General features: G+C 36.3%; 1 protein-coding gene across 2 annotated transcripts in view; it reads left to right on the top strand.

Moving 5' to 3' along the window:
* PTPRR (protein tyrosine phosphatase receptor type R) overlaps positions 1-16,099 on the top strand; it is a 1,539,596-nt gene that overhangs the window by 996,421 nt on the left and 527,076 nt on the right. The gene's annotated exons all lie outside the window — the stretch shown is intronic.

Genomic DNA, 16,099 nt, shown 5'->3' with positions numbered 1-16,099 from the left:
GAATATTAAAGTAATAGGTTATAGACAATACATGGGGGCTTACCCCCCATGCAAAATAAAACTTTTGTTTAGTCATTTTTAGTTTTCAGTTTTCTATATGTCAGTCTTTTTTGTGGTTGACAGATTGTGTTGACTAAACGTGACTCCACTATTACCTTTGCTTTCAGTTCTTAACTTCTAAAGAACATTTCTTTTATGTGTATGTCAAGCATTTAAGCAGAACTGGCTACAAATTGCTTGTTTGCTTTTTAAAGCCCTGCAGATGTGGAGAACAGTATGTATAGAACACATAGCTTAGAACAGAGCAATGATGGCCTATGACATGCGTGTCAAAGGTGACATGTCACAACATTTTGTGTGACACACCAGCGTTCACCAACACCCAAGTTACCAAAGAAACTGCTTTTGCATTTGTTGCTTCTGTGAAGTGCATTGAATTATTTTGTGCCATGAGCCAGTTCAACACCACTGCTGCAGAGTTAAGGAAGTTATTAACCTCAAAGACTATTTCGGTATACTTTCTCTATAGTCTGCAAAGGGCAGGTAGTCTGCATGTCAACTGTCCCTCTTAATCCCTCCTAAAACAGGCAACTTTTTAAACTTAACAACAATAATTAGATTTCTAGATTAATTTTCCTTCAGAAAATGTCTATTAATTCACATTCATTTTTTTGTCACTGTGTCAAATTAATAGTGCTAGTAGTTTAAAACTATCCATGCCTCTTATTTCTAGATTTGTCCCTGATTCTGTTGAGATTTATCCCTCGTGTTTTGACAGCTATGCTGTTTTATTTATTTATTTGTTTAATTTATTTTATTTTTTTTTTGTTTTGGGGGGGGGGGGTGACACACAAGCAGAGTCAAGTTTCCATATTTTTGACACCCCGAACCCAAAAGGTTCGCCATCACTGGAATAGTGCTTTAATGGTCATGATGTATTTTCAGCGAAATTTGATAAAGCATTGTTAAGGCATATTAAAAGAAAACTGCTTGGCTGCTTCTCTTTATTATCTGTTTATCACTTAACTGTACTTTAGGTTGAAAACCTAGTATATTTTATTATTATTTATTAGTTTATTTTATTTATTTTACATTTGTTGACCAGGCTAGTCAAATTGGATATATGTCCATTTTCAATACAGGCCCGAGGAGAAAATCTCCGAGAAAAGAAACAGTTTATATAAAATGCAGAAAAGATACCTATACATTCAAAATACAATTAGATAACTATACAATCATGTACAGTTGATTTTCAGCAGCAGTAAGCAAATAGGGTAACATTATGAAGATTTTTGTTTCAGTCATTTGGTGCAACATTTATCATAGATAGGTATAAGCATTAGTTAGTTAACATGTTGTGTCGAGGAAATTGACACAGTAATAAAGGGTATGAACAGAGCAAATTATTTATAATTTTTAGAAGAGAGAGCCAAAGAAAGGTAGAAGAAGTAGAAGAAATGATGTCAAAAAAGCTAAAGGCAAGGGAAGATAGTGTCAGTCAGGCTTGGTGCATGGGCAAAGCCACTGGGATTTTAAGAACATTTTTAATTGGTTCCTGAAAAGGTGGGTGGATGTGGTAGAAGTTCGTTCAGTTGGGGGTTTGTTCCATGTTTTACCAACAAAGTTATGAAACAGACAGTCCCCTGATTTGTTTTTAGATTTTAAGGTGACTACTTGTAATCTATTTGCGGAATGTAGGGTTGGAAGGTTTTGATAAGGATTGAGGAGGTTACTGAGTATAGGGGTATTAGTGGGATGGTGCAAGATTTTGTGGATAAGTGTGAGTTGCTGGTAGAGTACTTGATTTTGTATTTCCAGCCATCCTAGTAGTTTCAGATTTTGACAGTGGTGGGTTCTAAATGGGGTACCTGAGGCAAATCTGGCTATGTTGTTGTAAGAAGTTGCCAGTTTATTATACACACAGATATATATATATATATATATATATATATATATATATATATATATATATACACATGTATGTATGTACTTCTGTAGGGATGTATGGATGTAATCTGTTTGTCTAGCAATCTGTCTATCTATATGCCTGTTGCTGTAAAACATGTCTTGTTCTAATGTTTAATGCATATATCTTGTACTGTAAAGTCGAACAAGTTTTATGGTGAGTGATGACACATATTCCCTTATATATGTATGTATGTATATATATATATATATATATATATATATATGTGTGTGTGTGTGTGTGTGTGTGTGAAAGTTCATAATGAGTTTGTAGGTATACAAACAGCAACTCGGCGGAGACACCATCTAAGAATGCTGATACAGTCAAATCAGAAGAATACACCTTGTTACCAAACCAAATATCTACCTTCTTTTTTGAAAGTAGACAATCAGACTTCTTAATTTCCAGAGGTAGTCTATTCCACATCCTAGGAATTAATACAGTTATGTATTTAAGTATCAGGTCAATTCTGGCCTAATGAACTGTAATGTAAACATACAGTTATTATATTGGGGTCTATATTATAACCGCGAAACCTCACATACGCTCATACAGAAATGTCGACATATATTGAGCGAACCACAAAAACACCGATTGACCTGAACCGCGAAATTCAAAATGTCGAATCGGCATAGTTGGCCAACCTCACTGCCCACTATGTACTACCTACTCAAACAAAATAAATAATCCACATACATACACTTAACAAAACCCTACTTCTAACCCTAAACTAAAGCTTACATATATTACTATGTATGCACTTAGCTTAACCCGCACCCTAACCCTAAGGTCCGTAACTATTGCACAACTACTTTAAGGAGCTATACCCAAACAAAATAAATAATCCACATACATACACTTAACAAAACCTTACTTCTAACCCTAAACTAAAGCTTACATATATTACTATGTATGCACTTACCTTAACGCGCACCCTAACACTAAGGTCCGTAACTACTGCACACTTACCTTAAGGAGCTATACCGGAGAAGGGCCAACTATGATGATTCGACATTTCGAATTTTTGCGCTTCAAGATATTCTGTGTTTTCGTGGTACACTCAATATGTGTCGACGTTTCAATATTCGTGCAACTGCAGTTTTGCTGTTGTAATAGGTAACCATTATATTGATATGTTCTTTGACTATAATTAATGTTAACATCAAACATAGCATGAAGCAGTTCATTATAGACAACTTTAAATCCAAAAAAATTTACCTCTGAGATATCTGTAATGTATAGAATATAGTTTTAAATTAACATATCTGTCTGCATAGGAGAGTCTGTTAAATATTCTAATTGTCTTACTAAATTTACATTGACTGTTTTCTAATTTATCCAAGTGGCTATTATTATGAATACATATTCATGTAAAGGTCTAAGGTAAGTTTTATATAATTGTAATAATAAACTTGTTTCATAGGTAATTTCATTGAAATGTTTAGTCAATACCACGTTTGATGAAACTGATATTCCCAAATCCCTGTAATCTGAGACCTCGAGTAATTGTGTATTCTAGATTCATTTTTACCAACTATATTATTTCACACTTATCTGTACTAAATCTAATTCTGGTACTGTTGGCCTACAGGTTTCTTCATGTTGTTGTTGTTTTTGTGTCTTTCGGCTTTTCCTGGTTAGGGGTCGCCACAGCAGAACTCCGGTCCGCTGATGATTGGCAGTTGATTTTTACGTGCCGAGTTGCCAGCCCTGATGCACAACCTTCAACGAAGGTATGCCCATTCACGCATGTCTCCACGCAGAAGATGCTCTAGCTGAGAGTCGAACCAGTCAGCGTCTTACTGTGAGGCAACAACGCTACCGCAGCACCGCCTACAGATTTCTCCATATACCTATTAATATAACTCTAATCATCCAATGAAGTGAGAGCAAACCCCTTCTTACAGTCATCAACATATTTATTCATCCAGCCTTGTTTTATAACCAGGAAGGTTGCAGATACAGCATCAAACTGTAGTTGGCCCATCACTGAGCCTTGTGGAACCCCTGTTGATATAGTGCAGTAGTCAGACGTGTGACCTTGAACTGAGACTCCCTGTTTCCTGGCGTGTAACCACTCTATAATCCAGTTAATAAGAACATGATTTGAGTTATCACTTAAAAGAGTATCATATATTGTTTTATGTGGAAGAGTATCAAAAGCCTTAGCCACATTTAAAAATATGACCACCACAGACAACCCAAATCAGTAATCATAGTAAAGTGGTCTTAAAACTCAAATTAGTTAAAGTAGATCTTCCAGTATTAAAACCATGTTGATGTAAATCATATAATTTATTTGAGGCTATGTTGTGTAATATAAGTTCTGTATGACACACTTTAAAACAATTCCCTAAAACAGAAGTTACGTTTATAGAACAAAAATTATTCATATCTGAAGTATTCTCTTTTTTGTGTTTTGGGGTGACAATTGACAATTTACACAAAGGTAGTGCAGTACAAGATCTTAATAAAGCATAACATTGGTGGTGTATCATCCAGACCAGCTAAAAGTTTATTTTGAAGCTTACTTAAGGCTTTGGCAGAGGTATGCATAGAAATGTTTGTACAAAAATATCCCTAAGTATTTAATTTAGAAAAAAATAATAGGTTTATTTCCAGTATCAGTAAATATATCTGAAAAATGTTTATCAAAACATTAATAGATACAGATTTAGGACTAGACAAGTTATGAACATCTAATACAATAGTTGAAATTACATTATAATTCTTTCTGCATGAATTAATATATTTATAATGATTCTTTTTATTGCAATTGAAACTAACTTTATTTCAAAATCTAACTTTGTTTTTATTAATGTTCTTTTTTTAACACTACTATATTTATTACCAGATGCAATATGTTCCTGATTCCTCTACAGGTGGTCAGTGTATCTTGTCAAGTGATAATGACAAGATTCCATTGTAACTGACTGAGCGATCACATTTAGTGCATGCATAGTGTTTGGTCTTTTCGGATGTTTCTAGTTCCTCACAGTATTAAAAGTATAGCGGGGGGGGGGGGGTTAGACAAAGCTTACAACCTAGTACAAAGGGCTTCTCCACCTGCACAAATGTGATTAATGTGTTGTTAAGCTAAGTGATTTGGAAATGTGGTTAATTATTTAAGACTGAATATTTTGCTTTCAGTGGTTTGGGAGTCAATTATTTGTAATGAATTCTATGTTCCATTTATCTAATCTGTTCTCACACTTGGGAAATGTTATTATTATTATTATTAGTAGTAGTAGTACTTTCTGCAATAACGTTATCCATGTGAAAAAAATCAGCAAATGCAAATTTTGAGAATTAATTGTGGACGTATTTTTTCCATTTTTTTTGTAAAAAATATAGAGTAAATGTTTAAAAGGTAGCATTCATTTTTACTGACGACTGCATAATGGTTTTCTTGCATTAAACTACTGTCATGTGTTATTTTAAATATATTTACATTAGTTTGTTAAGAAATATGGAAAAATAATTATCACAAAAACTATTTATAGACATAAAATGCACCTTATTCTATAGGGATTTGTATCCTGCACAACCCTCACATTTATAGAATCCTACTATGTTGTTTTCCTTTAGTAGTTCACATTTGTTAAGCATGGGGTGAGAAAGCAGCACCTAATTCTATAAAAAGAACTTTGTAACTCCTAATGCTGGTCTGCAACACTTAGAAATTTCACATTATATCAAATGCCAAAGCAGAACATCTAGCTAACGGAGTTGCTCAATTAAAGTCAACAGGGTATTCAAGGCAATTACTTCTCTATGAGTCTGCTGGAATCAGTAATCCAGTCATTATTTGGTGCACACCAGAAGTCCTGACAGTACTATTTCTGAAATGTAGCTACTGCCATTCTTAGCCAGGCATAGAATTCGGAAGGTCCATGAAATCAATAGACAACAAACACTTTTATGTAAAGATAAAAGTTCTAGATCTGACTGTCATTTTAGATTTATCATGGGATTTGGGGGTAATACCAGACAGTTACAAGAGATTATACACAAACATTGGGATATTGGATGGAGGATAGACTAGCTCAGTTTTTGCCTTCTAGATGCAGGTTGGGATATAGAAAAGGGAAAAAAAACTTGGGGGGGGGGGGGCTGGTTTAACCATTACAAAAAGGACAAGATGGTATATAAAAGTTTGCAAACTACATTATTAGCTGGCCCAGTAATGGGTAGCTTCCCATGTGGACACTGCAGATTTTGCAGTGTGGTCCCTAAACAAAGCTCATTCACGTCCTTCAATTGTCCTAAAATTTTTGATATAAGAGTTTTTGGAAATTGTAGTAGTGATTGGGTGATTTACTTGGTAAACTGTACCTGTCCTGCCTTTTATGTCAGGCAAACTTCTCGTCCATTTAAACTCAGAATATCAGAACATATGAGTGACATCAAATGTCATAGATATACAAATGCTTTATATAAACATTGGGTATTACATCCTTCTGCTAGGTTTAGATTTACAGTTATAGATAGAATATATAAACCAAACACTTCTTCTGAAAATTTACATTCCCTTTTGGATTACAAAGAAAAAATGTGGATAATTACACTGGGAGGCCTATTTTCTCCAAGACTCAATGAACAATTGTGATTGGATAATTGTGTGGTGCACTATTAGATTGTGATGTGTGTGTGTGTGTGTGTTGATTGTAACTTCAACTGGTATACAGCACTGATGAAGGCTTTATGCTGAGACCGGTATGCTTTATCACCCTTCAGGTGTCGTTTTTTTTGTATAGTCATACATGGGTACTCTTACCCATATATTTTTATATTAAAAGGTATTTTGGTGGAATCTAGTGCTGGTCTATTTGTTTTTTGGATTTACATACTTTAGTTCGGCCGTGCACATTGCCGTAGGTGCGTGGAACTTGTTGTTCCTGTTTCTAACATAGAATTAGGAAGTGCCAGATGTGAAATGAAATCACGAGCATAGTAGTGTTCATCAGTCATCCCAGCTGTACACAAAGACAACTCAAATCTATAATTTAGTAATTAACTTGGCCAGTCCTTCAGTAGCTCAGTCCCATAACATGGACTTCTCTGGTATTTTTAGGCAGAATAATGCATGCTTAAATTGGTGAAACTTCTGGGATGTCTGAGTTTGTGTAACCTCATCTGTAGCAGTGGGTTCTACGTTGCTTGGCTAATGCCAGGCATGGCTAATGAAATTCACTAGCATAGCATGTTTGGTGTATCTTTACCTAGTGTTGGTATAGAGTGCCCTCAATTAGCTTATGGCTTTGATACAGCGTTGGTATTCCTTGATGTACTCTGCCCTTCAAGTATGACATCATACAGGAGGGATAACTGGAATTTATAATCTGAATAGCATTGTTGGACTTCTGAGGCTGTCTACAACACTTTACTGATTTTTTCCAAATCTTGTTACGTAAAAATATTTATTATACATTAAATGTTATTTAGTAGGGATTTTTGCACTGGATAACATGGTGTTTGTGATGTGACCATATGTGTTTTAGACTTATATCATCTGAACTTGAATATGGTAAATACTGCTGCAGAAAGTGAGAATATACTGACTACTGCTGTTGTAAAAGAAAATATGTAAATAAATTCTAACACCTGATGATACTGACAGAGTGGTTTTAAATCAGTGATTATAGCTGTAAGTGGTAGCAAATGTTATGATTATACTAGCAGATATGTGGTATACAAAATGTCTTATTTTCTTTTCTGAATATTTGATTTATGGCCTGTTTTAATTGTTCTACTGTTGTAAATATTTATATGGATATGTATGTGTGTATCTCCGTCTCCTTCATTATCTGTCTATCTATCTATACTGACACACACATATAGTTCTCTCTCTCTCTCTCTCTCTATATATATATATATATATATATATATATATATATATATATATATATATATATATATATATATATATATATATATATATATATATATATATATATATATATATATATACGTATGTGTGTGTGTGTGTGTGTGTGTGTATAGATGAAGATGACAAGGATGAAATTGGTCATCTCTTGTTTTAATTTAAAAAGCCGTGGTTTAAACAAGCAATACCAGATTGAATCCTGTTTTCCTGTTTTAATAAGAATGCAGAATGATCTATGGCATAGATCTTACATTAGAAGTTTTAGCAGTTTATTTTAATAATTAAAAATTGATATATACCAGAGTAAGAAAAAAGGTTGGTTTGGATAATTGCTGCAAAGTATTATTATATCGTACAAGGATTCTGGGCAGGACAATATGGAAGCTGAGTGATACAAGTTGGGGATTCCTTCCAACTGTCCCCAGTTTTGCAGAACATTCCTGATTTTGCTTCAGAATTTTGTCCTGCCCTTCAAAAAATTTTGGCTTTTCAGGTAGATCATTGAATATTATAGTCAGTTAATAATGCCAGACTTTACATTTGTATAATTACTGTTCATAAAAAGCATGTTGATGCAAAACTGTTGCTCTAACTTTTTAAATTAATTAGATTAATATTTAAACATGTTCCTTTATTTATGCTTCTGCCCCCCAAGGAATTATTTTTGTCTTTGTCCCTGACTATTAAGCAAAGAAGTTGAGAACTATGGAAGGTGGACATTACTACTGTCACAGAAACAGCAGACAATGACAAGAAAATATGGGCATTAGACGTGTGTGATAAAGGTTGTTCAGAAATGACAGAGAAGGGAAAAATAGAATATTTGGTGATTGCTGTAGTGATTGAGGTAGATTAGAGCACATGCTGATTGATTATTGCAGTGTATCAGTACCTGAAATGTCATGGAAGAAAGATGTTAATCTGTGCAAGAGAACAAAGAAGTGGGTTAGGAGAAGGAGGCTTATACATACTAATGGCAGACATGCATCTGCGAGGTGTAGAGTGGAAAAGTCTGAGTTTCAGAGCAGAAAGGGAATATTTATTTATTTAACATTTGTTAACCGGGAAAGTCTGACTTGGAACAAAGCCAATTTTCAGTGGAGGCCCTGGGAGAAAGGCTCCAGATGCATGTCTTTGTAACATGGGAGGAAACCGGAGCACCCGGAGGAAACCCACACTAACGCAGGGAGGACATGCAGACTCCACACAGAAGGCACCCCAGCCGAGAATCAGACCAGAGAACCTCTTGCTGTGAGGTGACAATGCTACCGCTGCACCGTCCTGAGAAGTTAATTGGATTCTTCATGATATGATTCAGACACCTGATGAGAGACTGTAATAAAAAATATTAGGTTTCTGGAGATATAATCCTAATTGAGGTGGAGCGGTCAGCATAGATTGATGAATGAATCTATATTTAGCAGTAATTGTGTCATTGTCTTGTTTCATGAGTTGAACAAAATATGAAAAAAATGATTATATTAAATTGTGTGGGATTAGGTAATGCTAAAGTAAAGAGAGGATCAAAGATGTATTAGAGGCCTAGAGGTAGGTTAAATGACTAAATCACCAGTTATCAAGACTCTTCTCTGTACTCACACTGATGTTTTTCTACTTTACTTCCTGCTCTGTGACCTTATCTCTCACTGTCTTTGCTTGTTGCTGTCCTTCCTAAGTTGTATCTGATCAATATCACAGCACATTTATATTCTTCATTCAAGAATTCCCTGTTTAGTCTCTTTCATCCTCTGCCTTTCTGTCTGTCTCACTGACCATCACTTCTTCCTTTCTTCTAACTTTGCTTGTATTGATGAGCTATTTATGAACATGGCTGTCTCTATAACCCCTGTTTCATTTGTCACTGCTATTTGCACCACTTCTTGTGTCTTGGTCAACTTTCCCATCAAATTTGTGGATGTATCTTCCAGTTTATCTCTTCACCTTACTATATGCTACTTCACATGCTGAACTCCACTTATGGCCTCTGCCCATCTCCTATTGTCCTCTTTCCTTCTCATCTCCATGTTTTTTTTTTCTTTACACCATTCCAGCATACTGGCCAGTGGTTCTTCCCCCCTACTCCACTTCCTTTTATACTTCCTCAACTGTATAGCCAATCCACTACAACTTTTAACTCGGATATTCTTCCATGAAGCTCCCCCATTATCATGCACATCTAAATAGCTGCTTTGCATGTTGAGCACATCACAAATGATTATCCGGCTCTTTTTTGATCTGCTTATGCCATTCTTTTTAATTAGTTTTCATTTATTTATTTATTTATTTTTATAGCTATATGTCTTTTGCACCTTTCTAGGCCTTTCTACTTTAAGATTAATCCCTTACTTGCTAAACTGATAAAAGGGACTGCATCTCTTCTTCAATAGCTAGCCTTCTAACCCCAAGACAGCTAGTGAATCCCAGTGTAGTGACTGCAGAGTTGAATGTCCCACACTTTCACTAGTCATCCAATAGATTCAGAAATTGCGGGAAATTAGCACACTCCTTCCAGTAAAGCTTTTACCTTTAAACTGCCCACTACAACTACTTCTTCAGGCTGTAATGGTTGCCTAACAGACAGGGTCAGAATGCTTTTTAGGTCACATCCTGGCTACATCTTCATCCTCATTATTTGTTTAACACTCGGTTGTCCTGGGAAGTGAAAATTCCTGAATACTGTTAGATAGATACAGGATAGGGAGCATTGATATGAATAATCCCAGGCATGTTAATATGCTATTTCCAATAGGGTTGCCACCTTTTCAAATGCCCATAGTGGGACATTTTTGGTACAAATGTCATATTTTGCAGGGCAAAACATACACATGGCTAGTACGAAGGACAGAACTTCACATTTTTCCTAAACAAAAGCTTATTCTTGTAGCATTTTGGTTGTTTATTATGTTTCTTATCACATTTAGGTGTTTCACATACAGAATAACTGTTTTATGCAACTATTACATAAAATATAGGAAATATTTTTGTCCTAAAATCTCAGGACATTTGCCATTTTTTCAATTTTTTGCAGGACACAACTGCCCAAAGAGGGGCTGTTCCTCGCAAAGTGGGACAGGTAGTATCCCTAATTTCCAAGTGTGCAAAAATATTTCATGATCCTTATTAAATCCATATGAGGGTATGGCCAGCACTTCCGAATGGATAGTCATTAATTGATTTCATAATTAAAATGTTGGTAATTTCTTCAGCACTTTCAAGCATTTTTACAAAATTTCCTCATAACAGAAAACATTTCTCAAAAGGAGTGAAACTGATATTGATAGGGCTGCAAGGTAAATTATGCATTAAAACAATGTTCTCTTTCAGATAGTTATAAGAAGGAACGATTTCTGTTGAAACAGGCTCATGGGTCATCGTTTTCTTACCTTTCCATAAAGAAACCAACCGCGTAGACCACTATGCTATACCTAGGCCACTGACAGACCATAAGATTGTTTCAGAAGAAGTCAAATTTAATATGTTCTTCTACTACCAGGCAGGATAGTTTAGTATTTTTAGGAATAAGTGACCCAAATCTGGGTATGAAATATCTTACAGCAAAAGAGTTTAACCTTGTTAGGAATCACTGATTTTGAGTTTGTGAAAGAACCTCTTCTAGTAGCCATATTCATCACTGTTTGTTAGCATTGATCACGTGGATTTTACTTATCATTTTATCTCTGTTGTTCCTTCTACTGTCATATACTTAACTACACACACACACGCACACACACACACACACACACACACACACACACACACACACACACACACACGCGCGCACACACTTTAATATACAGGATATGTATGAGTTTATAATGAATAACCTCTATTGACTTGATCGAAATACAAAACATCCTCATCAGTGAGTAGCATTAATCACCAGTAAAATCATTGAAAAAGTGTAATCATAAATGTAAACCAATAGCCTATATTTGCAATTACCAAAAGTAGAATAAAAAACAACTTTTACATGGGGAGTTTGTCCCCACACCTCCTGAAATTAAATATACTAACTCCAAGGTCAGACAAACTCGAAGAAAGGAGAAAAAAACCTTGAATTATGTAATAGTTGATCCTATGACTGTTACATAATTTGACAAACTTTACCACTGTTGAAAAAACAGTGTTACAGCATCTGATAAAATGCATGCAGAGATAACATATATATTCTTCTTCTTTCGGCTTTTTCCAGGTTAGGGAATGCCACAGCGAATCACCTGTCTGCTCATGATTGGCAGAGATAACCAAGATATATATATATATATATATATATATATATATATATATATATATATATATATATATATATATATATATATAGTTTTTTGTTTTTTTTTTACATAAAACTTTATATTGCAGTGTAGTAGGCTATGGAACAGTCCTTAAAAATATTATCACTCAGAAAAATTACCACAAATGCATTTCATAGCAACAGCAAGACAGAAGATAAAAATATTTTTTTCTGAGTACAGTTGAAGTTGCAGTATGAAGCAGAATTACACAGAAAAGGTGTTTTGACCTGCAGCTGAAGCTCATTTGGAGTGCAGTTCAAGTTATTTCAGAGGAACCCTTGAAAGTGTTTAGTGCTGCTTATCATTTGGAAAGGTGCATCAAGACAGAACAATATTCTTATGAGAAAGAAGTGATGCGGTTTGAAAATAGGATAGCAAACTCACCTGCTTTGCAAAAAGAGAAATAATCTCCAAGTAACCCACAAGAGCTTTGAATGATCTATTTAGCCATGCAATGCCATATCAAGAAGTATTACCGAAAGTAATGTTACCTGGAAGAATACACTGAAAGCATTAACCCTTTGGGAAACATGTATATCATAATATACTCCCCATCCATTCTGACCTATATATCATAACATACTCCCCACTCTTTTAAATACCAACAATATCAACATCAGATCATTTGCCAATACAAGACATCACCCTTCTTTTTCCATCATCTTCTCTGTCTATAAACATGTTAAATGTTATCCTACATATAACCATGATGCTAGTTACCATGCTGACTCTCTCAATTCAACTGCTACTACCCCACTTAACATCTTTACCTTCACACTTCCACACATCCCATCACTATAATCCTAGTTGCACTATCCAACATGCTGCAGCATGACTCAGCCCTTAATTCACCAAAGATAGCACCCACCTTATAGTCTCCCAATACCACATAACCCATCACCATCATCCTAGCTGTACTGTCCAACATGCTGCAGCATGACTTCACCTTTAAATCACCCAAGGTAACACCCACCTTGTATTCTCCCAGTACCACATAACCCATCACCATCATCCTAGTTGTACTGTCCAACATGCTGCAGCATGACTTCACCTTTAAATCACCCAAGGTAACACCCACCTTGTAGTCTCCCAATACCACACAGCCCATCGCCATCATCCTAGCTGTACTATCCAACATGCTGCAGCATGACTCATCCCTTAATTCACCCATGGTAACACCCACCTTGTAGTCTTTCAATACCATATAACCCATCACCATCATCCTAGCTGTACTATCCAACATGCTGCAGCATGCTCGTACCTTAATTCACCCAAGATAACACCCACCTTATACTCTCCCAGTACCACACAACCCATCACCATCATCCTAGTTATATTATCTGACATGCTGCAGCATGACTCAGCCCTTAATTCACCCAAGGTAACACCCACCTTGTAGTCTCCCAATACCACATAACACATCACCATCATCCTAGCTGTACTGTCCAACATGCTGCAGCATGACTCAGCCCTTAATTCACCCAAGGTAACACCCACCTTGTAGTCTTCCAATACCACATAACCCATCACCATCATCCTAGCTGCACTATCCAACATGCTGCAGCATACTCATACCTTAATTCACCCAATATAACACCCACCTTATACTCTCCCAGTACCACACAAGCCATCACCATCATCCTAGTTATATTATCTGACATGCTGCAGCATGACTCAGCCCTTAATTCACCCAAGGTAACACCCACCTTGTAGTCTCCCAATACCACATAACACATCACCATCATCCTAGCTGTACTGTCCAACATGCTGCAGCATGACTCAGCCCTTAATTCACCCAAGGTAACACCCACCTTGTAGTCTTCCAATACCACATAACCCATCACCATCATCCTAGCTGTACTATCCAACATGCTGCAGCATACTCATACCTTAATTCACCCAAGATAACACCCACCTTATACTCTCCCAGTACCACACAAGCCATCACCATCATCCTAGTTATATTATTTGACATGATGCGGCATACTCATCCCTTAATTCACCCAAGGTAACACCCACCTTATACTCTACCAATACCACAGACTTTCTCAAACACAGCCTAGACTTACACAACATCATAACATATAAGCTAAAAATAAAAGGTAAAATTAAAATTAAGTGCTTAGCCTGCAACCAACGTATTCCCCCAAAACTAAAACTCATTGGTGATATCCATCCAAACCCTGGACCTGCTGTATCCCACAAACCTTTAACTCTACGATCCCCACAAACCACATCCCTCCAGTTCAATATACCCCTGCATGCCCATAGATAGCACTACTAGCTGAAACTTGGCAGAAAAATGACATAAAGGATAATGCATTTTTTTTCAACACAATGGCCTTTGCCTTGCACACCCATACTGGGAAGGCCTTCCCCTTAGCCTCTGTTTCATATCACCCACTCAGATAGTACACACTGCAATATTCAAAGTGTTGCTCTCTTCTTTCCAGCTTACTTTTGAAATCTGTAACATCTGGGACTAGACTACCAGTCACTGGAGAGCTTGGGAACTGCTTTTGAGGAATCAACTTTTAATTGGTGCTTCTATTTTGTTCCTGGTCAGAGTAGGAGTAGAGAAATATTATATTATTTCTGAAGACTGCTGCTGCTGTATTTTCCAATTGTTAATTGTATTTTAATACATTTTATCAATATAAGCCGTATTTGCTGTTCTTTGGTCTTGCTGCTGCTAGTGTGCTTTGAAATCACCATAACATTTGTGCTCCCCTTTGTTGGCTTATACGTTTTAGAATCACCCTAATTAATTGTTGTATCTAGTTTGATTTTTTCTGGTACTTTTCCATTTTTGGATAGCTAAAGTATGTTTTCTCATTAAAAATACTAGCACTGCATTTCTAGTAGCAGTAGAAAAGCAGCCTTGTCTGTCTGAGGTCTGAATTGGGAAACATACAGGGAGGCTTAAAGTGAGATTGTTTCATTGACCGCAGGGCATTTTGTTGGTTTAGTCACTTGTCTTTGCAGCTAGAGATACCTCTGCTCATTGCATAGTGGCATTAAACAGTGCCTTGTAAATCTGCAGGCACCTAGACATTAACATTTTCCTGTAAAACTTCACCTATAACTTTACCTAGTATTCAGCTGCACAAAGAGTAACTTGTTTGTGATGAGGAGCACTGACTCAAATTCAGTCATATGCAGTCACACTATAGTTTCTATCTTCACAGCACCAAGTCAGCTTACTGTAAGCAGCTGCAGTATCACCCCTTTGTAGTTCAACAAAGCCTTGACACCATTGATGGGCACTTCCCAATTTTGCTGCCCACCAGGGCATCTTGAGACAGTGTTAAGAATTGTCTCATTTTCACCGGCAACCAACTAATCTGTAGAAAAACAGATACAGTATGTGGGAGATGCAAGTACACAATGTACTTGCAGCAAGTCTTGCAAAAGCATTCAAAATAGCATTTAGGTGGTCAGTAACCCAGGCATTACACCCACCCCACATAGTACTGACTCAACACATAGACCAATATATGCTAAGGCACTTAAAGGCAACCCTCCTAAACCCCAAAGACGACCTACACATTTGTGCTAACAAAAAAAAATCGTTAGTAATCCCAGAAGCGCTCCAACAAAACAACACCGGATACAACACATACATCCACACCCTTTAGAGCCTCAACTACAAGGCCAATAAACAAGCCAGCACTCTACCCAACATTTTGTCATAGGAAATTCCATTGTGAGACATACAGATGTCTCACTCACCAGACTGAATAAGGAGAAAATCAGTCATTTATCTATCATGGCCCAGGATTTTCTAAATCACCCAAGCACTCAAGTCATTAGTAATGTATTTTACTCCTTGAAGGCTTTGAGAAGAGCCGAGATGTCAGAGTTTTATTGTATAATAAATCTGTGGATTTACTGGCTGGTTGCTTTTTTTGCCTGTTTCAGTTCTTGTGGCTTTTAAAGTCCCATATCATGTCA

Source organism: Protopterus annectens, chromosome 15.part0 (assembly GCF_019279795.1).
Source record: "Protopterus annectens isolate FY-2018-M chromosome 15.part0, PAN1.0, whole genome shotgun sequence".
Taxonomy (NCBI): domain Eukaryota; kingdom Metazoa; phylum Chordata; order Ceratodontiformes; family Protopteridae; genus Protopterus; species Protopterus annectens.
This window is presented reverse-complemented; position numbering and strand designations above follow the sequence as displayed.